Source organism: Clarias gariepinus, chromosome 14 (genome assembly GCF_024256425.1).
Source record: "Clarias gariepinus isolate MV-2021 ecotype Netherlands chromosome 14, CGAR_prim_01v2, whole genome shotgun sequence".
NCBI lineage: Eukaryota > Metazoa > Chordata > Actinopteri > Siluriformes > Clariidae > Clarias > Clarias gariepinus.
The window spans coordinates 28,101,432-28,124,058 of record NC_071113.1 but is presented as its reverse complement, the minus strand read 5'-3'; the positions used below and the strand labels follow the sequence as shown (position 1 = coordinate 28,124,058).

Genomic DNA, 22,627 nt, shown 5'->3' with positions numbered 1-22,627 from the left:
CTCAACAATAACGATGAGCTAAATGCTGCTATCAAAGCAACCTGGTGTTCAATAACACCTCAGCAGTGCCACAGGCTGATTGTCTCCACATGCAGCATTGATACAATAATTTGTGCTAAAGGAGGCCCAACTACAGTACAGTAAGTATTAAGCATCATTTCTTTAAATAGTTTTTGTATTTTAAAGTTTTTTTAATTGATCGTATGGAATACTGTAGCATTTTGAGATACTTTTTTTTGTATTTTACTCAGCAATAAGTTGTAATTATTGGAAATAAAACAAACAAAAAAGGCTGAAAATATTTCATGTCATGTAATGAATCTAGAATACATTAGAGAGGAGTTTCACAACCTTATAGATGAAATTATTACATTTTAATTTTTCTAGATGCACTATGCACTGTATATTCAACCTGTTTGGTCACATTTAATTCAATGCAACATAAAAAGCAAGAGGCAATTCGAAAACGGTATGAAGGGTATGAGAGGATTTGGGGTAAACAAAAAAAAAAAAACATCTAATAGTAGTCAAGTAAATTGTACATATTTTTCTGCATAAGTTCTCCTTATTGCAATAATCACACTCGGCAATGTAAATATAAATTTAGCGTAATGGTTTCCACACTCATTATTCAACAGCGTATAAATGAGCACTTTATTCAACACATCCTATTGTTATGTTTTGTTTTTTCATTTGTGTTCTGTTTTTTCAACCGTGTGCCAGAAGTTAATCACACTCAGAGCTAAATGAAGCCCCAAGCATGGGCGGTTTAAATTAAGCGGTATAGTAGAGTTTAAAAGTAAAAGGCATGCCCTCTGATATTTTCAGTATTTATTTAATGAAATGCTGTAATATTTAGAGATTAATATTGGATTTTTGTAAAACGATATATAATAAAATGAGCAGAAGAAGAAGAATCAAGGGGTGAAGAAAGAGGTATAAATTTAAATTAAGCAGAAATCTGGTCTCATTGATAACATTTTTTTCCGTTGTGTATCTTCGCTGGCGAGTTAAAGAGGCCATAAAAGGCTGTAATTAAACCGCTGCATTTGCTTATCGAGTGCTATGACGATACCATGTCAGCCACACAGCACACTTCAAGTGCAAGGACTATAAAGTGGAATGAAACCAAAAGGCAACTCGGAACCTCTTCAAAGCCTCCGATGGGCCGAACCAGTTTGGAATTGATTGACTGCGAGGCTTTAAAGTGAGAGCGCAGCCTTACAAAGGCACCCAGATAACGATCTTTATCACTATAAGTGTTTATTTATATTCTGGAGTAGTTTCAAAGTGAGCCATTGATATTCCAAGCGCGACTCGAGAAAGCCTTCCGTAGCTTCTTATCTTGCCTTTTCTTTTTTTTCCCCCTCTCCCTTCATTCTTTTCGCCCTTCCTTCTCCCTTCTCATCTCCTTCTCACTCTTATTCCTTGCTCTCTCTCTCTCTCTCTCCATTTTTCCCTTTTTTTTTTACCACTCGCTTCAAAATCATTTTCCCTCTTCAAATTCCCAGGGAAAGGGCCCTGCCCACACACTGTAAATATTTTATAGAAGCCCTGAAAAATCAATGGGTTGAAAGGAGGAGAGAGAAAGAGAGAGAGAGAGAGAGAGAGAGGAGGAAGGAAAAGGAGCGACCCAGCTTTAAGTGGCAAAGGTGAAAAAGAACAGAGCGATGTGCTGCAGCACTTAAAGGATTACTAGCGTGGAGAGCTACCTTGGGGTGTCAGACCGACCCAAGAAAAGGGCAAAGATATTTTCAAAACCCTAAAGTCATCTTCATTTTCACTAATTATTCATGAACCAAAGCCATTCATTGGTTGGTTTTAGGCTTGAGATATGAGATATTTGTGCTGATACTGAATTAAATAAATAAGTCACTCTTGTCACACACAGTGGATTCATACAGAGGGGCCCAAAAAAAATTATGTCTCTATTCTGGTGGTCACATGATAGTATCAACGATGGTGGGACTACTGAAACTGTATATACAGTATACACATACACACATAAGGTAAGGTGAATTCGAAAAATTAGAATATCGTGCAAAAGTTCATTTATTTCAGTAATGCAACTTAAAAGGTGAAACTAATGTATGAGATAGACTCAAGATAGTTCAAGCCATTATTTGTCATAATTGAGATGATTATGGCTTACAGCTCATGAAAAACCCAAATCCACAATCTTAGAAAGTTTGAATATTAGATGCAATCAATAAAACCAGGATTGTACATAGAATATATCGGACCTACTGCCTCAATGCGGCGTGGCATGGAAGCTATCAGCCTGTGGCACTGCTGAGGTGTTACTGTATGGAAGACCAGGATGCTTCAATAGTGGCCTTCAGCTCTTCTGCATTGTTTGGTGTCATGTCTCTCATCTTTCTCTTGGCGATGCTCCATAGATTCTCTATGGGGTTTAGGTCGGTCAAATTTGCTGGCCAATCTAGCACAGTAATCCCACGGTCACTAAACCAGGTTTTGGTGCATTTTTTTTTTTTTCCCCAATATTAGTCATAGCCAATTCCTCCCCGTCACTAGGGGGCTCCCACATTAAGGCTACCACTACCACTCAGTCGGAAGGGCAAAGACTATCCCGTGTTTCCTCCGAACCGCGTGACGTCAGCCGACCGCATCTTTTCGAACTGCTTGCTCACGCACCATTAGGGGCGGAGTAACACACTTGGAGGAAAGCGCTAGCCGCTCCTTCCGCGTGCGCGAGCTCACAGACGCCCCTGATTGGCTGTAGTGCCGAGATTAATGTGGGAGCGCAAGTACCTCTCATCCCTCCCCCCTGAGAGAGCTTGGCCAATCAGCTCTCTCTGTGCCTCCGGCTGTGAGAGATTACAGCATCACCCAGGGTTCGAACCAGCGATCTCCGGATGATAGGGCGAGCACTTTACCACTGCGCCACTCGGAGGCTAGGTTTTGGTGCTTTTGGCAGTGTGGGCAGGTGCCAAGCCCTGCTGGAAAATGAAGTCAGCTGCCCCTTAAAGCTCATCTGGGGAAGGAAGCATGAAGTGCTCCAAAATCTCCTGGTGAACGGCTGCGTTGACCCTGGACTTAATGAAGAACAGTGGACCAACACCAGTGGATGACATGGCTCCCCAAACCAACACAGACTGTGGAAACTTCACACTGGACTTCACGCATCTTGCAGTGTGTGCCTCTTTATTCTTCTTCCAGACTCTGGGTCCTTTGTTTCCAAATAAGATGCAAATGTTGCTCTCATCAGAAAAGAGGACTGTGGACCACTAAGCAACAGACCAGTTCTTTTTTTCTTTAGCCCAGGTAAGACGCTTCAGACGTTGTTTTTTGTTCGAAGCAGCTTGACAAGAGGAATACGACATTTGAAGCCCATGTCCAGGATCCGTCTGTGTATGGTGGCTCTTGATGCACCAACTCCAGCCTCAGTCCACTCCTTGTGAAAGTCCCCAACACTTTTAAATGGCCTTTTCCTGACAATCCTCTCCAGGCTGCGGTCATACCTGCTGCTTGTGCACCTTTTTCTTCCATACTTTTCCCTTCCACATACCTTTCTATTAATGTGTTTTGATAAAGCACTTTGGGAACATCCAACTTATTTTGCAATTACCTTTTGAGCCCTTCCCGGCATATGGAGGATGTCAATGATGGTTTGATGGCACAACTTTCAGGTCAGCAGTCTTTCCCATGATTGCGCTTCCTACTGAACCAGACTGAGAAACCATTTAAAGGCTCAGGAACCCTTCACAGGTGTTATGGCTTAATTAGCTGATTAGAGTGGGACACTTTGAGCCCAGAATATTGAACCTTTTCATGATATTCTAATTTTCTGAGTTTGTGGATTTGGGGTTTTCATGAGCTGTAAGCCGTAATTATCTCAATTATGACAAATCATTGCTTGAACTAATGTATCTTGCTTTGCATGTACTGTAATAAGTCTATCTTATATATATTGTTTCACCTTTTAAGTTGTATTACTGAAAAAAATGAACTTTTGCACAATGTTTTAATTTTGCAAATTTTTACCTGTGTGTGTATGTATATATATATATATATATATATATATATATATATATATCACTCATCATCTATAACACTTTATTATGAATACAGGGTTGCGGTAGGCCTGGAGCCTATCCCAGAAGATTTAGGGATGGGGTTCCAATCTCTCACACGGCACACACACTTATTTACATGCTACAGACTGTTTGGAAATGCCAATTAGCATGTCTTTGGAAGGAAACTGGAGAACATGCAAATTCCATGCACACAAATTCAAGGCGGGAATCGAACCCAGGACCTGGAGGTGCAAGGCAAGACAGTGTTAACTACTAAGCTACCGCGTCACCTTTGATGGATAAATAAAAATGGCTATTTAAATATATTTATCTGCTGGATGTGCCCGCAACTTTGTTCGCTTGGAATTTAATTAATAATAATCATAATCGTGTTTTAAAAAAAATTACAGCGCCATCTGTTGAATTTTGGAATTAACTACAATTTATTATTTTAGCGTTATTGTAAAGTGACCAGAATGAAGGCGTGAGATTGCGTTTATTTATTAAGTAGATTTCAATTGCACACTCATAAGAGCGTATTAAAAAATGTACAGCGCCATCTGTTAAATTTTTTGATGAACTAATGATTTTTTTACGGTTGATTTTTTTGTGATATAACAGTGTTTTTCATTTAAATTTCAGTAGTATATCTATATTTCCCGTGAGCCGCTTGCGATGAAAATATGTTACCCCAAGCTCGGCCAAAAAAAAAAAAAAAAAAAAATCTAATCAAACCATCTTGATATGTTCTATTTTACTCATCTTACTGTACATCCCTAAAATATTTTTTTTCGCAAATATTTTTTTATCTAAATTGCATTTAATATTGTGGAACAGTCACTTTTGTTCTTTCTTGTTCTCCTGTACTACTTTTTCTTTGTACAGAAAGCGCCAAAAGTCTCCAAACACGGGGAAAATTGACATTTATTTTAAGCTAAACATATTTTTCTTTACATGAATGTCATTTCTTTGCACACACACACACACACACACTCGTCACTGCTCATGATGAATGCATGTTGACACACCTGGTGTTATGCACACGACTGCTTAATTATATTCATTTCCTCTACAGTATGTACAGAGACATTTTCGACACCCTGTAGATTCTTCGGAGAAACCAATCTTCACTCTATGTACTGTTTACCTCGAACTCTTCACCGCATTTCAGCAGCACAATAAAGAAACTAGATTGGAGTCTCTTCGGCGTGCAGTAAACATGACACGGGCCTCCGCAAAACACCAACACAGGAGACTTATTTTGCGTTCTCCTTCTCCGCCAGACGATATCTTTCATGCGGTGTGTGCATTGTGCCATCCATTCCGTAGCTCTGTCTTTCTCTGCCTCACTAAATGCATGTTTCATCTCGCAGCGTAATTTGTATTAATGCATTCGAAATGATGAGAGTAAATGCTTTGCCGCACTTTAATTTCTTAACCTGACAGTTTTATGTATAACATCCCACACTGCCCTGACAACGGCTGTAATTACAGCGGGGAGCCGGTGTGTTTACGACGCGCTCGGAGGATGAGATGGAAACTGTACTGGGGCTAGCGGAATCCTCACACTGTTAGCAGATCTCATCTCGCATTTGCTAATCGAGGCATTACGCGTAATGGGCAGAGATTATAAAGTCATACAGAAAACAGCTCGCAGACATGCGACACAATCGAGATCACGATGGCGCACAGCTTTAATCCTGTTCCGAGATAAAATATTATCTATATTAGCTTTATGAGAACGAACAAGCGAAACAATACACACTAGTTGCATTATTCATTAAGAGCAGTGTACCCATAAGGCTACATAAACCCTGCATAAATGTTAGGAAGTGTTACGAAAGACTTCAGGCTTCAAACATTATAAAGCCTGCTCTTTTCATTTCGTCAATAATTTGTCAATTTAATGAATGATGCGCAGTTCCGTGAATGACCACTAGGCTTCAGAAGTGAAGTCAATCCCCACAGAGACCCATGTTAAAATGTCCAACTTTACGACAGATAAAAAAAGTTTGCAGCCTGGTACAAAACAAAAAAAAGTTTTGGTTTCCAAAGCTACATTACGTAGATTGCCCATTAATGACAAATGAACGGGGGTGAATTTTACTCCCTTATCTTTTTGTACCACATTATCCTACAGTATATTCAGGGTCATGCAGGGTCTCGAGCCTATCCCAGGAGACTTAGGGCATGAGGTGGGGTACACACATACACACACTCACACACTCATTCACACACTATAGGCAATGTGGGATTGCCACCTACCTAATCTGCATGTCTTTGGACTGTGGAAGGAAACCAAAGAACCTGAAGGAAACCCACCAAGCACAGGGAGAACATGCAAACTCCATGCACACAGAGACGGGAATTGAACCTGGCCTGGAATCGAACCCGGACCCTGGAGGTGAATTATATTTTTAAATAGAATTTTGCGTAATTAGGGGCATGGCTGATTTCAGTGACAGCTGAGTTTAGGTCTCAAACTGCTACAGCATTTTAGCTAACTAGCTAACTGGAATCATTGTTAAACTTATAAGAAGAAATGTACTGTAGGAAATGATACAGGATGACGTGTAAGGGATGGATAACAGAGTTCAATCAGATGCAAAGTAACGCTAGAGTATGAATCAATGTTGGCCACTATAACATTTTATCTAAGATAAAGCTAAGCTAGGTAGCTTTGGTAGGTGTGGTCCAACCAACAGCCAGGCACTGTTAGTTTGGCTCCTTCTGCCCATTTATGGGTTAACTGGGGGTTTAGGCGAAGTCAGCTCCTGCCAAGATCAGAGCTCCAACATTTGAGCTTCAGAAACAGCTCTTTAGAAAACCTGTGGGTGACGTCACAAAGGGTTTGTCCAGGTATAACATACAGTACATTCCGTGGTTGGAGCAGTGCAACAACATGAATGTTACAACTCAAATAGTTGTGATGTGGTTATGGATATTTACTCCGGCTCATAAGTACAGTAAGTGATAAAATCCTATAATAACACTATGATGCCGTAATAACAGCTGTGTATTTTGTTTTGGGTCTAAATTAGAAGATTTCTAGTTCTAGATGGAATCAGCTCACTAACTAGCCAGCAAATCCAGATATAAAAAACACGAAGGTCGCTGTAACCTTGGAGATAAGGAGGTTGTTTGGCCTGGTTCTAGTCCTAAAGGCAGAAAATTAAAAGAATTTGGGTTGGTTGTATGACAGTTAAAGGTGACCTTTTATGCAAAATCCACTTTTGAGTCATTGTTAGACATTCAGATGGGCCTCCATTGTGTGCATACAAAAGAATTCCCTGCATTTTGTTTAGTTTTTTCCATTTTTTCTACTTTGCCAATTACATTTTCCCCTAATGTGACATCATATGAGAAAAAAACACTACTCTGGCTTGTTGCTCAGGTCTACTGTTCTCTAGAGGGGTGTGGCTTAGTTAAAATAAATACTCATTTATATCACACACATTGCAGAAGCTTTGAGACCTGTATTGTCTCGTTGAAGACATACTAAAATACGGGACCTTTAAAGTGGGACATCATGGTAACGTATTGGCAAATGACATTAGCATTATTATTATTTTTTTTTATTCAAAATTTGACTTGGTTGGCTGATTGGGACCCGGAGCGCCGTTGTGAACAAAACAGTCCAAACAGACCGAAGTGCACTTTTTAAAAGCAGGCAATTCCCAAGAGACTAAACACTGATATAAATCAGTGGCAGGAAAGTGTGAAAGCAGCCTATGTAATAAGTTTCCTGGAAATTGTTGTTGTGTTATCTTGACAATTAAATTGAGTGGAGCAGACTTTATGACAGCTGACTCCTGCTGGAATAAGCCTTAATTATATGGTTCAGACATGAACCTGAGACAAGGCAATGACCAGAACATTTTGTATGACGCATTAACACACTTACTGTAGAACTGGTTAAAAACTCATTCCAGGCTTATTCCCGTTCTGCATTCATAAAGCGCTCCACTCTTCTCTTTTGGGAATTCTTGCCACTAAATGTTGTAGAGTTCATTCAGCTACAAGTGCATTCCCAACCTCAGGCATTGTTTTTGGGATGTCAAGGAGTCTCCAGTCTCCCAGTCCAACCTTAACACACCATGTCTTCAGGTAGCTGGTTTTGTGAGCAGGAATGTTGTCGCCCTGGACCAGGTTTGATCTGTTTATTTCCAGTAAATGGAAATTCTGAATCTACACCATATGGCAAAGATATATTCGTTTTTAATATATAGTGTACATTTAAATGTAAAAGTAACAGAATTGCATACACACTCTTATTCAGATTGCCTTTTTTAATTAGTCAGTGCTCATTTTCCCTCTTTTTACACCGCTAATGATGATGAGTGCACAGAAAAAAAAATCTAAAAGTGTAATACTGTGTGAAACAGCAATGATACGAACATATTACAGAAGCATATGGGCGTTCCAAGGAGATTAGTTTTATAGTCCCTGACCGAATTGAACATCAGTGTAAAGAGAAAGTAGAATAATTTATTACATCGTTTAAAGATTGAAGGAATTTATCTTCATAACACTTTTCCCTTCTCATTCTACTGTAGCATTTCAGATTTTGAAATAGTTTGGGAAAGGAACTCCTAGTGTTGATATGGATTCAAGAATCCTCCAAAGATGATTTTTGACTTTTGTGAATACATAAGCATAAAATGAAGGATAGATCAATGTACAGGTAGCAGAAGAGAGTCCCGGAGAGAGAAATAAATACAATCTGTATGAGTTTTGAGCTCAGTGCATATCAGGCACTGCACTTTTCTCGGTGGCTTAGTGGCTGTCGCTTTGCACCACCAGGGTCCGGGTTCAATCTCTGAGTTTCTCTGAGTTTACATATTCTTCCCGTGCTTAGTGGGTCTCTTCCTGGTGCTCTGGTTTCCTCCCAGAGTTCAAAGACATGCAGATTTGGTTGCCTGGCGTTCCCAAATTGCCCATAGTGTTTGAAAGAGTGTGGAATCGCCCTGTGATCATGCCCTAGGTTTCCAGTATATGAAACTGTATATATATCCACCTCCATGACACTGTACACAGGATAAAGCGGTATAGACGATGAGTGGGTGAGTTCCATCTCTATAATGAATCAATATCACATAAGAGAAAGAGAGTGCTGTTGTACTGAATATCAGTTTAGCTGGGATGTGGTTATAGTCATCCCGGGCAAACTGTAACTGTTGGAGCTGATGACCGACAGTTAATAACAGGGGTAAGAGCGGTTCTAAATTCTTCCCGGTACTGTGTAACTAAACATTGAAGTGAATAAACCATGGAGCAGGTGGACAGTCCTGAGAAACTTTTGTGATTTACTTTATATTTTCACTTATTTCACTTTAGCATTAGTTTACCTCTGGGGTTTCAGGGTCGAGTCCCAATAGAGCAGAACAACATGGATGATTCGGAGGTGATTCAGAACGACTTAGAAGTAATTACTAAGGAGAAAGTGTGTTGTTTAACGTTATCAGATGTGTGTTCTCCACTCAAATCACCTAGTCTGAACTAACTGTTGTATAATGTACAATATAATTACAGCTATTTTATATCTAAGGAAATGGATTTTACTTTACAGCTACTGTATGTTAAGGATTCTATAATTGGAATTCTATAAATAAGGATTATATAATTGTTTAGAATTATTTTTATGAGATTTAAAGTGGTATTTAAGCTCAAAGTAAAACAACAATTTTAGCAATAATAATAATAATAATAATAATAATAATAAAGTGACTATTCAGCAAAACTCAAAGCTTTAAAAGTTAATTTATAATGTTATAGATTTACTATTAATTGATCAGTTGGAACTGTTAATACATTTGTTTATGAATGCTTTCTGTTATTATTTACATAGTCATAGTTCAAAATAGATATAACCTTCAAAGAAAATGAACCCGGCGAAAAAAAAAAAAAAAAAAAAGTTTTGCACAATTGCCATGCCCGCATGTTGATTAAGAAGAGAAGGTCAAGCAAACTTCCTTGCAGCGTTTCAGCCTTGAAGTATTATAAAAAAAAAAAGAAATGTTAATACCATCTTGAGCATCCCGCGGAGAGGAATGAATGAAGGCTTAGTATAACGCATTAGACTTAATGACAAGATTTGTGCTGATGAATAAAATATCAGCCTCATCTGCGAGTATGGTGAGCTAAAATCACAGACACAAACGAGGACGTATTTTAAATCAGGATGTCGGTGGGCGACGTTTGTGTTCAGGCACCTGATTTGCAAAGTAGCGACGTAATGAAAACAAAGCAGCGCACAGATAAAGAGATGTCGATGGAACAGCAGGGGGTGTTTTGTGTACTTCTGTATTTCTCTGATGAGTCGATATTGAAGGTGATGCATGATGAAAGGTTTTTTTTTTTTTTTTTTTTTTTTTTGCATGGACCTGATTGGTATGCAGAGCAATTCCCATTCAGAGAGACTTCTGTTCCACTCTGCCTCCTCCCTTCATTTAATTTCCTTTTATAGATCCGCTACTTTAAATTAGAGTAAGCCGAGAGGAGTTTTTAGTTTTGCCCACGCATCATCACGCAGAAATGCAAATTGACCCCTGAGACTCGATTCAATTTCGAATTGATCCAGCTCCTGGAAACTGTCATTAATGCCAATGCTGGGACAGTTTTAATTGCTAACACGCAGATTAGCATTGGATTTTCTTTCCCGGCCGTCATCGCGTGAGACACACAACCAAACCTGCGCAATTACCAAAGACTTAAAAGCACCTGACAATGTATTTTTAAGTCGGCAATTTTCCTAATTGTGGCTTTTGAAAAAAGGCTCCTAGGAAGTGCTTTACGCGGAGCTATGGATTTAAGGGGTCAAAAAGAGGAAAGAATCCTGCCAAACCTCATTTAGGCTAAAACATGGTAATTCACTTACACATACTTAACTAATGGCAATTAAAGGGGGGCGGGGGAGTAGTACACTCACCGGCCACTTCATTAGGTACACCTTGCTAGCATTGTGTTAGCCCCTATTTAATTTTTTTACGGCACAGATGCAACAAGGTCCTAGAAACATTGCTTAGAGATTTTGGTCCATAGTGACATGACAGCATCCGCAGTTACTGCACATTTGATTGGCAGCATGTCCATGATAAGAATGTTCCGTTCCACATCATCCCAAAGGTGCTGCATTGGATTGAGATCTGGTGATCTTCAAGAATACAGACAGAGATGATTTGAGACATGGTGCATTATCCTGTGATAAAGGGATAGATGTGGTGGGCAACAATGCTGAGGCTGAGTCGTACAATACTGGTGGGCTGAGTTAAATCAGCTAAATCCATTCTGGTGCTTTGTTTGAAATTCAGCAGATCGTCTTGACCTAGTGTACCTAATGAAGTGACCTGAGAGTTACCGACTAGTAACTGAGTAAATCCCAAGTGCTAAGTGGGACCTCTGGTGGTTCGGCGTGAGACTGTCTAGTAAAAGCATGACACACACCAGTTTAAAAATGCTTATTTTCAGCTTTAAACTCTTTAGATCGCTACATTTCTGAATAATAAAAAAAAATAAGCAGAAAATTATTCATTGTTTTACTGCACTGTTTGCTCCTTTGCCCCATGTACTGTAGTGCTTTTACTTCATTTAAAAAGATCTGGTGTATGTTGTAGTCGTATGCACTTCTCGTGCTCATCTTGCTTTCTTATTTACTGTACTTGCCCGGGGGTCGTGTCCGTCATGCTGCAAGCCATCACGCTAACATTCGTTCATCTATTTCTCTCGCACAGTCCACACATGCTCGTTTATTCAAATGGAGCGACTGCCAGAGGATGGAGTGTCTGTGAAATGATTGCTTCATCGCTAGTACAGAGAGTATGAAATAAATAAAAAATAAAGTGGACCTCTGGAGGTGGAACAAGATGTAGGAGTTAAAAGCAGAAGTCATCAACAGCTGTTAAAGATACAAAGTTAAAAAGTGCTTTTTTTTGCCCAACATGATTTAAATTAAGCTCAGAGATCCAAGACTTACAATTTGCATTTGACAAAGAAATCCAATGAATAAGCTATAAAAAAAACCCCTTGTGTGCTCATTATTCACTTTGTGAATATAATTGTTAGCATTTGATATCATTATTAATACAAACATGGCAAACCGCTCTGTTTCGATGTGTAATGAGGTGTACGAGTTTACTCTTATTTATGTCTGTTTTCAAGAATTCATGTTAAGCACCTGTCTAACCCGAGTTATGCAACTTTTCCTGCATAAACTGACAGAATTTTTTCACTTAAGTTGCAGATTCTGCAAAGTTCTCCCTGTAAATGAACCCTTGTTTACACCCTTTATAAAAGTATAGAAGTAAACAAAAAAGAAATCACCAAAAAAAAAAAAAAAAAAAACACTGAATGATTATTATAAGTTGTGGCGTTTTATGATAAAATCCCAGAGCTGCCAGATAGACCTTTATAATGTTATGGTCTTGATGAGTAGATATTTTTTTTATTTCAATATGCACTAAAGCAGAAGACTTTAAAAGGGGTCTTTGACCCTGTTTCATAAGTAAACAAGACTAAAAAAGATTTTGACAGAATTTAATAAATCATTTCTATCAAGCACCGAGAAAAATTATACAGGTAGATAAACAGGATTCAAATGGAGAATTATTTCCCCCCTCTCCCAGATAAAGATAATGGAGCTTATATATAATAAAAGTCTTAAAATAAAATGTTTTTGATTTATTTTCTACATTATTAAAAAAAATACCTGAAATACATACGCCATTAGGTAACTAAGTAACAACAACAACAACAACAAAAGTCAATTGTTATTTTAAGACATAAAGGTCAGCTGTTCTGGAACAGTTCTTCTCAAGTCAAGTGTATTTGTAAAACCCATCAAGCTCCATGATGAAACTGTCTCTCATGAAGACCTTCCCAGGAAAGCAAGACCAAAACTGACCTCTGCTGCAGAGGAGAAGTTCATTTAGAGTCAATTAACAACCAGCACCTCAAATTAGAGTTGTTATTAGCTTAACAGAGCAGAAGTAGCAGATATACATCTCAATATCAACAGTTCAAAGCAGATTATTGTGTATTTTGGATAAACGCCTACAGTATAGTTTTACAGTGTAAATAGAAATAAAAATCAGCAAAGTCCCTGGAAATAGAATGAAATAACATTTTGACTGGTAGTACGCAAAGTGTTCAAAAAGTCAAATAAGTATTGTATCATTCGAATTTCCTTTATTGAATTTATCGAGCTTATGAAATGAAATGTATCAGGCGGCGGTTTCTGACATTTCTGTAGCGGTGGTGGGTTTTATGGGGGCTGTGTTCAATTCATCCTATTTATCCTTCTTTCCTACCCAAGCTTATTGCACTTGCACATACCAATAATACATCATGTTTCCCCATAAACCTATGCTACAATACTACTGGCCTTAACTTATGGGTTGATGCTTATTATTGGGGGAAAAAAAAACAATTTTTTTTGTTCCATTTGTATGGGTGTCTTGTTTATTTAATTTAATTTTCATGTTTCATTTAACATGGACTTGTGAATTGACAGATAATCTCAGAAAGTACTAAAACTATATTCTAATTCTCTGGACTGGTAACAAGGAAAACGACCAGTACTGTTTGTCAGAAAATGCTACCTTCGATAAAACTGCATTATATTTTTACGGTAAAACCATCATTATAAACTATACAGGTGGTAACTGTAGGGAATATTGATAAAAGAGTGCAGACTAATATAACTATAATTTTTGTGCTACTGGTAGGAAATTCTGACAACATAAAAATTACTTTGTTTTGCTGGGATGGAGCTTATACAGTAGCTCTAAAGTCAACATAGAAATTTCTTTGTATAAACTTAAATAGCTTAAAGATTCAATGATTAATTTAAAGTTTAAAAAATGCAAAATGTTTAAGGTACAGAAAAATTAAAATTCTCATTTTTTTTATTTACTTAAACAAACAGAATAAAGCTTTAAGGTATAAAATGGTTACTTATCTATAGTTAAATAGGATGGAGCTTATATATTCAAACTCAACATAGAATATTCAGCGTTTCTACAGTAAATCAATCGCTTGGAGCTTTTAGATACAAAACCAACAAAGAAAGGTGCTTATTAATTCATTGTCAACAAAAATAATTGTCCTTCTTTAAGTGAGCACTTACAGATTACAAACAAATAAAAATGTTATCTTGTCCATACACTATAAACAGGTTGGTGGTTTAAAGCTCCAAAAAAGGGAAAAAAAGGTTAAATTAAGAACTACAATATTTGTAGACATGCAAAAGTTCACTGTAGAACATGCTGTGTTCACGCTTTGAAAAATAATGTAAAGAGAGAATAAATACAAGCATAAAGCAGAAGATAAACAGGAAAGATATAAGACTGACAGCTGAAATAAATCGAAGAACTACAGGAGACTGAACACTGAGTCGACGACGTAGATGAGCTTTTCATTTTTCATGAATAAGGTTCATGAGTGACTCAAGGTGTCTGATCAAATCACAAATCAAGCAACTGCAAATTTAATTCAAAGCACCCACTTTGGATCGCTTCAGCAGCGGAAATGTTTATATGCACGTGATTAGGAAGCGTGTGTTACAGTCAAAGCCTGTGTCGCATCTGCGTCGACTACTTGAGCGGATTCTCGGCACCATCTGTTCCTCCCACACCCCCGCCGTGCCGAAGCTGAATCGGGTACCTGGACACCACCTCACCACAGGTGACAAATTAACACTCGTACACACCCGGTCTAATTCACAGCCAGTCATAGCGAAAGGGAGGAGAGTAGGTGTCAGATTGAGCAGCATGGAGCTGGTCGAATGTCTCTGTGAGCTGCAGCGTGAAGCCAAGCTCTGCCTAAGCCAGTGGAACATTCTTATTAAGATGCAGAGGCGAGCCGGAAAACTGATGTCTTGCTGTATATCATGGTGAGACGGGGAAGCAAGAACACGGTTCTTACACGGTTTTACTGTCATATTTTATTCTGGGGGATTGTCGGGGGATGAATTCGGATCCACACAGATATATATGTGCTAAAATTTCATTATTTCTCTTAGTGTTACATAATGAAACCTCAGTTTTTAAAACAATGTAACTATGTATTTTAAGAATATCCATGGGAATTATAATTTTCAAATTATATAACAAGATGTAACGTCCCTCATTATAAGTGTAAAAATCTATAAATATAATATATAAGCTGGTACGTTGATACCCTGGTCATTCAGTACATTCAGGTCATCAGATGACTTCATTTGAGGCTTGTACAGTGGACACTCTGCATGATGAATGCATCGCACCATGCACTTCCCCTCTTACCCTGACACACCCATCACTCTGGAATAGGCTCAATCTGGACTCATCAGACCACATGGCTTTTTTCCATCGTTCCACAGTACATTCTTTATGCTCCTTTGCAAACTGAAAAAAAAAACCCAAACATTTCCGATGAGTCTCACTAACAAATTCTTTCCCTTATGGACTCACAGCTGTTTAGTCATCTGGATGTTTTCCAGACAACATTTCTTTAGCCAAGTTGACTATTAAGCTTTATTGCTCCAGGTTTAAATAATGCTTACTTTGCTAATGCAGACACATGAAAACATTTCTTTTTTAAAACTGATGAAATTGAATCTTTGCACTGAATTATAATTTACAAAAGAAAGAAAGCGCGTGTTTAATCTCTCTGATTGTATCAGCATTTATCAGTTTATGCAGCACAAATAGCAGATAAAATCATCGCTGGGAAAGGCACCAGAACACCCAGTGCACCACAGTCAGCTGCAAATGAGGCGCAGCAGGCAAAGACTTCAAGGCCCCCAAGATCCCAAGCTGATCAAGCACCCATTGGATATACCAGATTAACAAATCCAATCCATTGATGCACTTTAAACATTTTCCCAATCTTTAATGTAGTAACAACCAACACAATTCAAGAAAAAAACTGTTTAGTGAGAACCACCCTAAATAATACTTAGGTTAAATAAGTGTGCTTGCAGCATAACTAATACTTTGTACCACCAATGACATCTTGATTAGGTGAATATTAGTAAAAAAAAAAAAAAGAACAATGCCCTCGAGCTATCACATAGTAAGGATATCTTCTGCACTCGGTCAAAGGTTCCACAGGTTCTGAATAAATTTAGATCTGGTCTCTGATTGAGCCATTCCAAAACATTTATCTTCTTTATCTGTAATAGTCCTTTGTTGACTGAAATTTGTCCTTTAGGTCATTATCACTCTGGAATGCAACATTCCTCTTCAACTTGGGACCCTTAGAGACTTAGAGACTTGAAAAATTTGTACCAAAAAAGAGGGCTAATCAAATCAAACTGAGCTCATGGTTCTGAGAGTAGCAGAACACGGTTCTGAGAGTAAAAACTTGCCGGAGCCAGACCATGATCAGACTGCCTGCACATCTGAAATGCTGGCCTCCCCGGAATCCCTTAATGACCCAAACATGTGGAAATGGCTTGAAACAGGTCAGGACTATGCGGGGAATGTGGCAATAACACCTGGCCAAGTTCCTATATCACATTAGTGGTGTTGATGAATGATTGTGTTTACAGTTTCCACAGACAGATCGGTCTCTTCGTAAGTTGGGGAAAAGTGTCAACAATCTGTCAATTTCAGGACTGACTGCAGGAATGAAAGCTGTGCTTAAAAGTCTTTAACACCAGTCTTACCAGGAATTTTATTACAAGTCCTGGTTTGACTTGAACACCACTTGTACATAAGTATTTGGAGCTTCAGCAGTCTCTGCTAAAGAAAAGCTGCCTCACTGCATGATGCCACCACCACCATGCTTAACTGTGTATAGGAAGGTGTCCTTTCAATGATGTTATTAACATATTTTTACATTCAAAAGAGGTTCTACTTTGCTCTTATTAGACTTCGGCTAAATATAATCATGCTAGGATATTTTTTTGTCCCATAGCTTAGACATGTGAAGAATAATAGAGAATGTGGTGACATGCAGGGAGTGAGCAGTACTTGCCAAATACAGTATTCCTGCAGCTCCTTTAATGTTGCTGTAGGTTCCATCAGCAGTCTTCCTGATAAAAAGTTTTCATCTTGTCCTTTTATCAATTATGGAGGAACATCATGTTCTTTGTAAGGGTCAGTGGGGTGCCCCATTTTCTCCACCTGCCGATGATGGCCTTCAGGGTGTTCCATCATATAACTAGTGTTTTGGAAATTCTTTTGAACCCCTCTGCTGATCAATACCTTTAGAAAATGAGATCCTCTACATGCTTCGCAAGATTTTCCCAGACCGTTGCGTCAGATGTCAGACAAAACCAACAAAACGTCCAGAAAATCCTCCCGAAAAAGCTGCTGCTTATTTGGGGTTCATCAGAATGACGTTAGTGATGATACAGTATGTTCATCATTACTTTTGAACTTGACTTTAAATGTGTTGGTTGAACAGCCAAATGTTCAGGATCAAAAGTCCTGTTTTTTACACCCTGTAATAACTGAACACAGTTCTTAGAGTAAAAACTCCCTTTATGTCTCTATATAATCTCCTGCTACACTAATGCACTTAGCCCAGTGTTTCACCAGTGCTTTGACACCATCAAGGTAGAAAGTTTTCTCAGTGGAGCCGTGATTGGACTGCCGGCTGTGAAGTGTACTAAAAGGAAACAAATGGAGTTTGTTGTGTGTTTTGAAACTAGCGAAAATTGCAGCGCAAAACATACCACAACTGTCTATAAATAAAAAGGAATATTTTGGTATAGGCGACATTTTTTTTACTTAATATTACAGATTAAGATAAGAAAAGAAGATGTACTGAGATTTAATTCATTGTAAAGGGGACAAAACAGGGTAGAAGGAAAAGGAGACATTTCTTTTTCCATTTTTTTAATAATATCTGAATATATTATGTAAATTATAAATTACACTAGAAAAGTTTTAAATCCAATTATGAAATCTGATTTAATTGCACCAAAAAAAAAAATATATATATGAGCTTTGAGTTTATGAGCTCTGTCGCTCGCTTTGTCGCTAGCGCCGGAGAGAGATTAACACATTATTGGCTTCATTAGACACGCGATACCTGAGACTAGAACACAACTGCCCCCTACAGGTAATGAACATCATGTCCCTGAGAACTTGTGACATTCCTTTCCTTGAGACGCGCATTCCTAATGGACACATCTGTACACAAGGTCAAGTTGGCGACAAGTTATCCGTCGATTTTCAAGGTTCAGGCGTTCCACTCGTTAAACGTTTACTACGTAGAACAACCGCAGCGGGCTCCGGATCACCTTGGACGCGATCGTCATCCAGGAAAGTGCGGCCTTTTTCACAATTTGCACTGTTCTAATGTTTAACTATGAGTCCATGCTTAAAGTCTTCCATCAATCGCTTTTACACCTTCATTCACTAGAAATTTTATAACGAGTCCTGGTTTGACTTGAACCCCCTTCGTAGAATCATTAAAAATCACTTCAAAAAAAGTTTATTTATTATTTATTGAATCTTCTCAGCCTAAAACTTTTTTTTCCACAGCTTGTGTAATTCAACATTTGAAATTCCACAACATCCACTCAACCCTGAACACGTCACACGTCCAACAGAAAGTTGCATCATCGAAAGCCTCTTGCCGAAAACTCTCTCGTTCTTCTGATTGAGATGATATATTCTGATATTTACTGACCAGACCATTCCAAATTATGAAATAAAAGGTGAATTATTATGAAACACCATGAATATGTAACAGAGTGGAGACAGACACAATCTTTTCTACCACTGTGCCTCCAGCGAAGATCATCCCTGCGTACACAAACTTACCGCAAACTGCTCCTGGAAGTCTGATGAAAAGTACCTGCACAAATCAAACCAGTTCCCGACCATGGAAGCAAAAGAAAAAAAGAAAGAAAAAAAAAAGAAAAAACGAACATGTAATTTATCAAAGTTCAACATTCATTATCTGATTCACAGCTTTTTTTTTTTCTTTTTAAAGAACTCTTTTTTTAAGCAAGCAGCCGCTCTCAATTTTAGCGCTTTCTTGTGAAATCAATGTCTCTCTTGCTCGCATGACTCATTCATCCTGACGTCTTTACACCGAGACACACTTTCTGTATCGGGTTGAAAAAGCTCTAGCAGTGCATCGCTTTCTTTATTTCGAGCCAGAGCGCGTGAGAAGCGTGGAGATTGGTCGGGAAACGGGAGAATAACGAGATGACTTTGGGTTTTGCTGTGAGACAGGGAGATGCAGTCAATGTCCTTTGGATCGATAACGGTTGGCGGCTTTCATCGCTGAAGTTATCAGCAGTGAGTTTATGATTGAATGAAAAATAATAATCTTGGGTGACTGATCCATACACAAGGTTTGGGCATAATCACTGGTTATTATAAGACTTGGTTTAGGTTAAGGATAAAAAAAAGTGTCTCTTTGCACTTCAGATTTCATCAGACATATTAATCCTGATCGCTATTGATCAGTTGGCTGCGGAAACAAAATGTCATGTATGCTATTTTTTTGGCCTCGTTATGACAGACGGCCATGGTGAAGTTTAACGAAATTAACTGTAAGCTGATTGGCGTTTCCAAATTGCCCAGGTGTATGATTAGGCATGTGAGAGTGTGTGTGTGTGTATATGTGTGTGTGTGTGTGTACTTATACAATGTTGGCCCCCGTATTTAGGGTATACCCTGAGATCCTGACCTCCCTGCGACCCCACACTGTATAAGTGGTAGACTGTAGAGAAAACATAGAGGGAATAGATTTCTATTTATTTAAACCAGTGCGCTCTTGACGGCTTGATTCTGACTGCGCAGAAGCTGTTGATTAATTTTAACGCCTTGTATTGCACATCATTGCTGTTGTGCTTGGTCCCAATGCATCATTGTTGCTATAGCAACAGCTTATACTAAGTGTAGAGTCCATATAATTTAAGACTAATAATGAATAATTTAAATCACACGTTTTTAGTAAAGAACATATTTTCATAATATAATCATTGACGTTTTTTTTTTTTTTTTTCAAAAAAGGTTTATGAATAAAAAAATACTATATAAAAGCATTTAAAAAAAAACTCTCCAGGCTCCTGGATAGTCCAAGATAAAGAATTTTTCTGCCTGAGGAACGTATTTAAGACAGAGGGCTTTGCACTTACTAGTTTACGGTGTAATTTTTCCCCCTGAAAGTATGACATGTTCCACGGTATGAACGATTGAAGAAAAAGAAATATGTGTATTGATTTTAAATGGACTCTTAAACACAGCTCAGAAATCAGTATTAGTGTGTAAAACAGATCCATGGGGGGGAAAAATAAATAAATAACCTGACAAATTCTTCAGATTCTCTCTCACATTTTCTATTTTCTAATTTACAGTTCAGAGCGAGTGAGAGACGGAAACGGGCTTTCCTGTCGGTTTTAGCGAGAAAGGATGGATCTCAGTCTTCTAATAATATCCCCAACTGGTCATGCTTCACTGGCTAGTGTTTTGGCACTGCGCATTTGATGGGAGAGTGTGTGTGTGTGTGTGTGTGTGTGTGTGTACACCGTGCCACCGAGTGGCAATGCTGCTTAGTCATGGACGACGAAATGTCAGAGATGGGCTCAGCTCCGTTGCGTCATAAGGAAAGCTATTAGTCCTGGAAATAAGTTAAAAAGTTACAGAGAAGAATTATATCAGGAAAGTCCTGAATGTTCAAGGGCAGGTTCCTTTATTGCTAATATGCGGCTGTATGGATAGGCTTTGTTGTAATGATCACATAAATCACTGCAAATTTAATTTCATTTAGTAATATGGCTTCTAATTTTATTATTCATCAGACTGTAGAGTATAATAGTGCACATTCCAACACATCCCATTCATCTGTAGTGTACAGTATGTCATGCTCTCTCAGTTTACATTTATCATGCTATTGTAATGTTCATTTACTCTTTTGTAAGGTGGTCATAAAAACTGTTTAAAGGACAAGTTTTTATCGAGTTTCATTTTTTTATCTAAAAAATCTATATAATACATAAAATAAAACTGAAAAGTTGGCGTGTCTGTACATTGAAGATATTTAGAAAAATTTAAGGGACATAAGATGAGTAATAGAACACATCAAGATGGTTTTGGGAATTTTTGTCTGTTTGTTTGTTTGTTTGTGCACACATCACGTAAAAACTGCTGAACGAATTTGAATGGTGTTTTCATAGATGCATTTGGCCGAGTTTGAGGTAACATATAGACTTTGTTTAATCGCAATCTGCTCACGGGAAAAGAAGATATGCTTATTTGTAGTTTAAATAGAAGAACAATCTTATATAATAAAAAAATCAACCTTGGAAAAAGCATTAGTTCTTTTTAAAATCCAACAGATGGCGCTGTACATTTTTTTAAACGCGCTTATGAGTGTTCGATTAAAATCTACGCATTTAGTTTAAAATTAATTATTATTATTATTATTTATATTATTATTATTATTTGCTTTATTAATTGTGCCTACTACAAAGTCCTATAAAATAAACAGAAAGAAAGAAAGAAAGGAGTGCATTTTAAATGACGATTAAATTAATTAATGCTGTTATTATCTATTTGTAATCCATTTCAAGTGGCATCCTGTAGTTTCTGGGAATGTGTGTATTATGTATCTGGGACACAAGAAAAAAAAAAAAGCTAATAAAAGTGTTAAAGCATGCATGCACCTACTATAGAGTTAGTAAAAAGAATGATAAAGACAGCTCAAGAATAAAAGTTGTCTTCAATTTGTGCTAAAACTTTCCTCTGTAATGAAACAGTTGTGAGTCAGAGCCAACTGTGAAAATGATTAATCTTTAAAAATTACACTCTAAAAGAATATTTTAGCGAAAACCGTCTGGTTCTCTGAGTCTCAGCCTAAAGGCTGCTCTACTGCATGCTGTATGCACTTTGAGCTCAGGCAGTCCCTCTCTTTGTGAAATAAAACATCAGCGGCCTCCTTCGGGTACACGAGCATTGGGGGTAACGGGTCTTTGAACCGGTTATAGTCTTTTTTTATTAGTCAAGAATCAATCCACACAAACCAATTCCCCAGGAGTGTACTGAACCACAATAACGTTTAAGCAGCTGAGACGTGTTTAAGGAATACTGTGGCTGTTTAGGCACTGACTTTAGAACCAATAAGATATCCAGCTGGAGTGTTTAGGAAGTGAGGAACCCTAAACTAACCAAAGAACCCTTGGTGGAACCTGTGAATGCATAGGTTATGTCTTTAGGACTGAAGATTACGTAAATATCTAAAGAGCCCTTGATAAACCCTGGGGCAGTGTAGGTCTTTAGGAAGTAAAAACAGTGAACTATTCCAAAAAACCTTCAGGAATCTTAAGGAGCTAAAGAATATTTAGAGATCCATTGATGAACCCTTTGGGAATTTAAGTCTTTAGGGAATGAGGATCTCTGAACTATCAGAAAAAAAAAACATGAGAAATCCTGTGGCATTTTATGGCCTATACTCAAAACTGAAGAGCACTTAAAGATCCAAAGAACCCTTAAGGAACCATGTTAAAGTATTATGTCTTTAGGAATGAAAAACACTTAATTATCCAAAGAATTTGTAAGAAATGCTGTGGGAGTTTAGGGTCTGTCTTTATGACATGAAAAAAAAAAAAACTATCCAAACGCACCATGAGGAGTCTTGTGCTAGTC

At 38.0% G+C, this 22,627-nt stretch overlaps 1 protein-coding gene across 1 annotated transcript in view; it reads right to left on the bottom strand.

The window, feature by feature from the left end:
- The window catches only part of ca10a (carbonic anhydrase Xa), a 210,765-nt gene that overhangs the window by 24,840 nt on the left and 163,298 nt on the right, over positions 1-22,627 (bottom strand). The window lies entirely within an intron of this gene.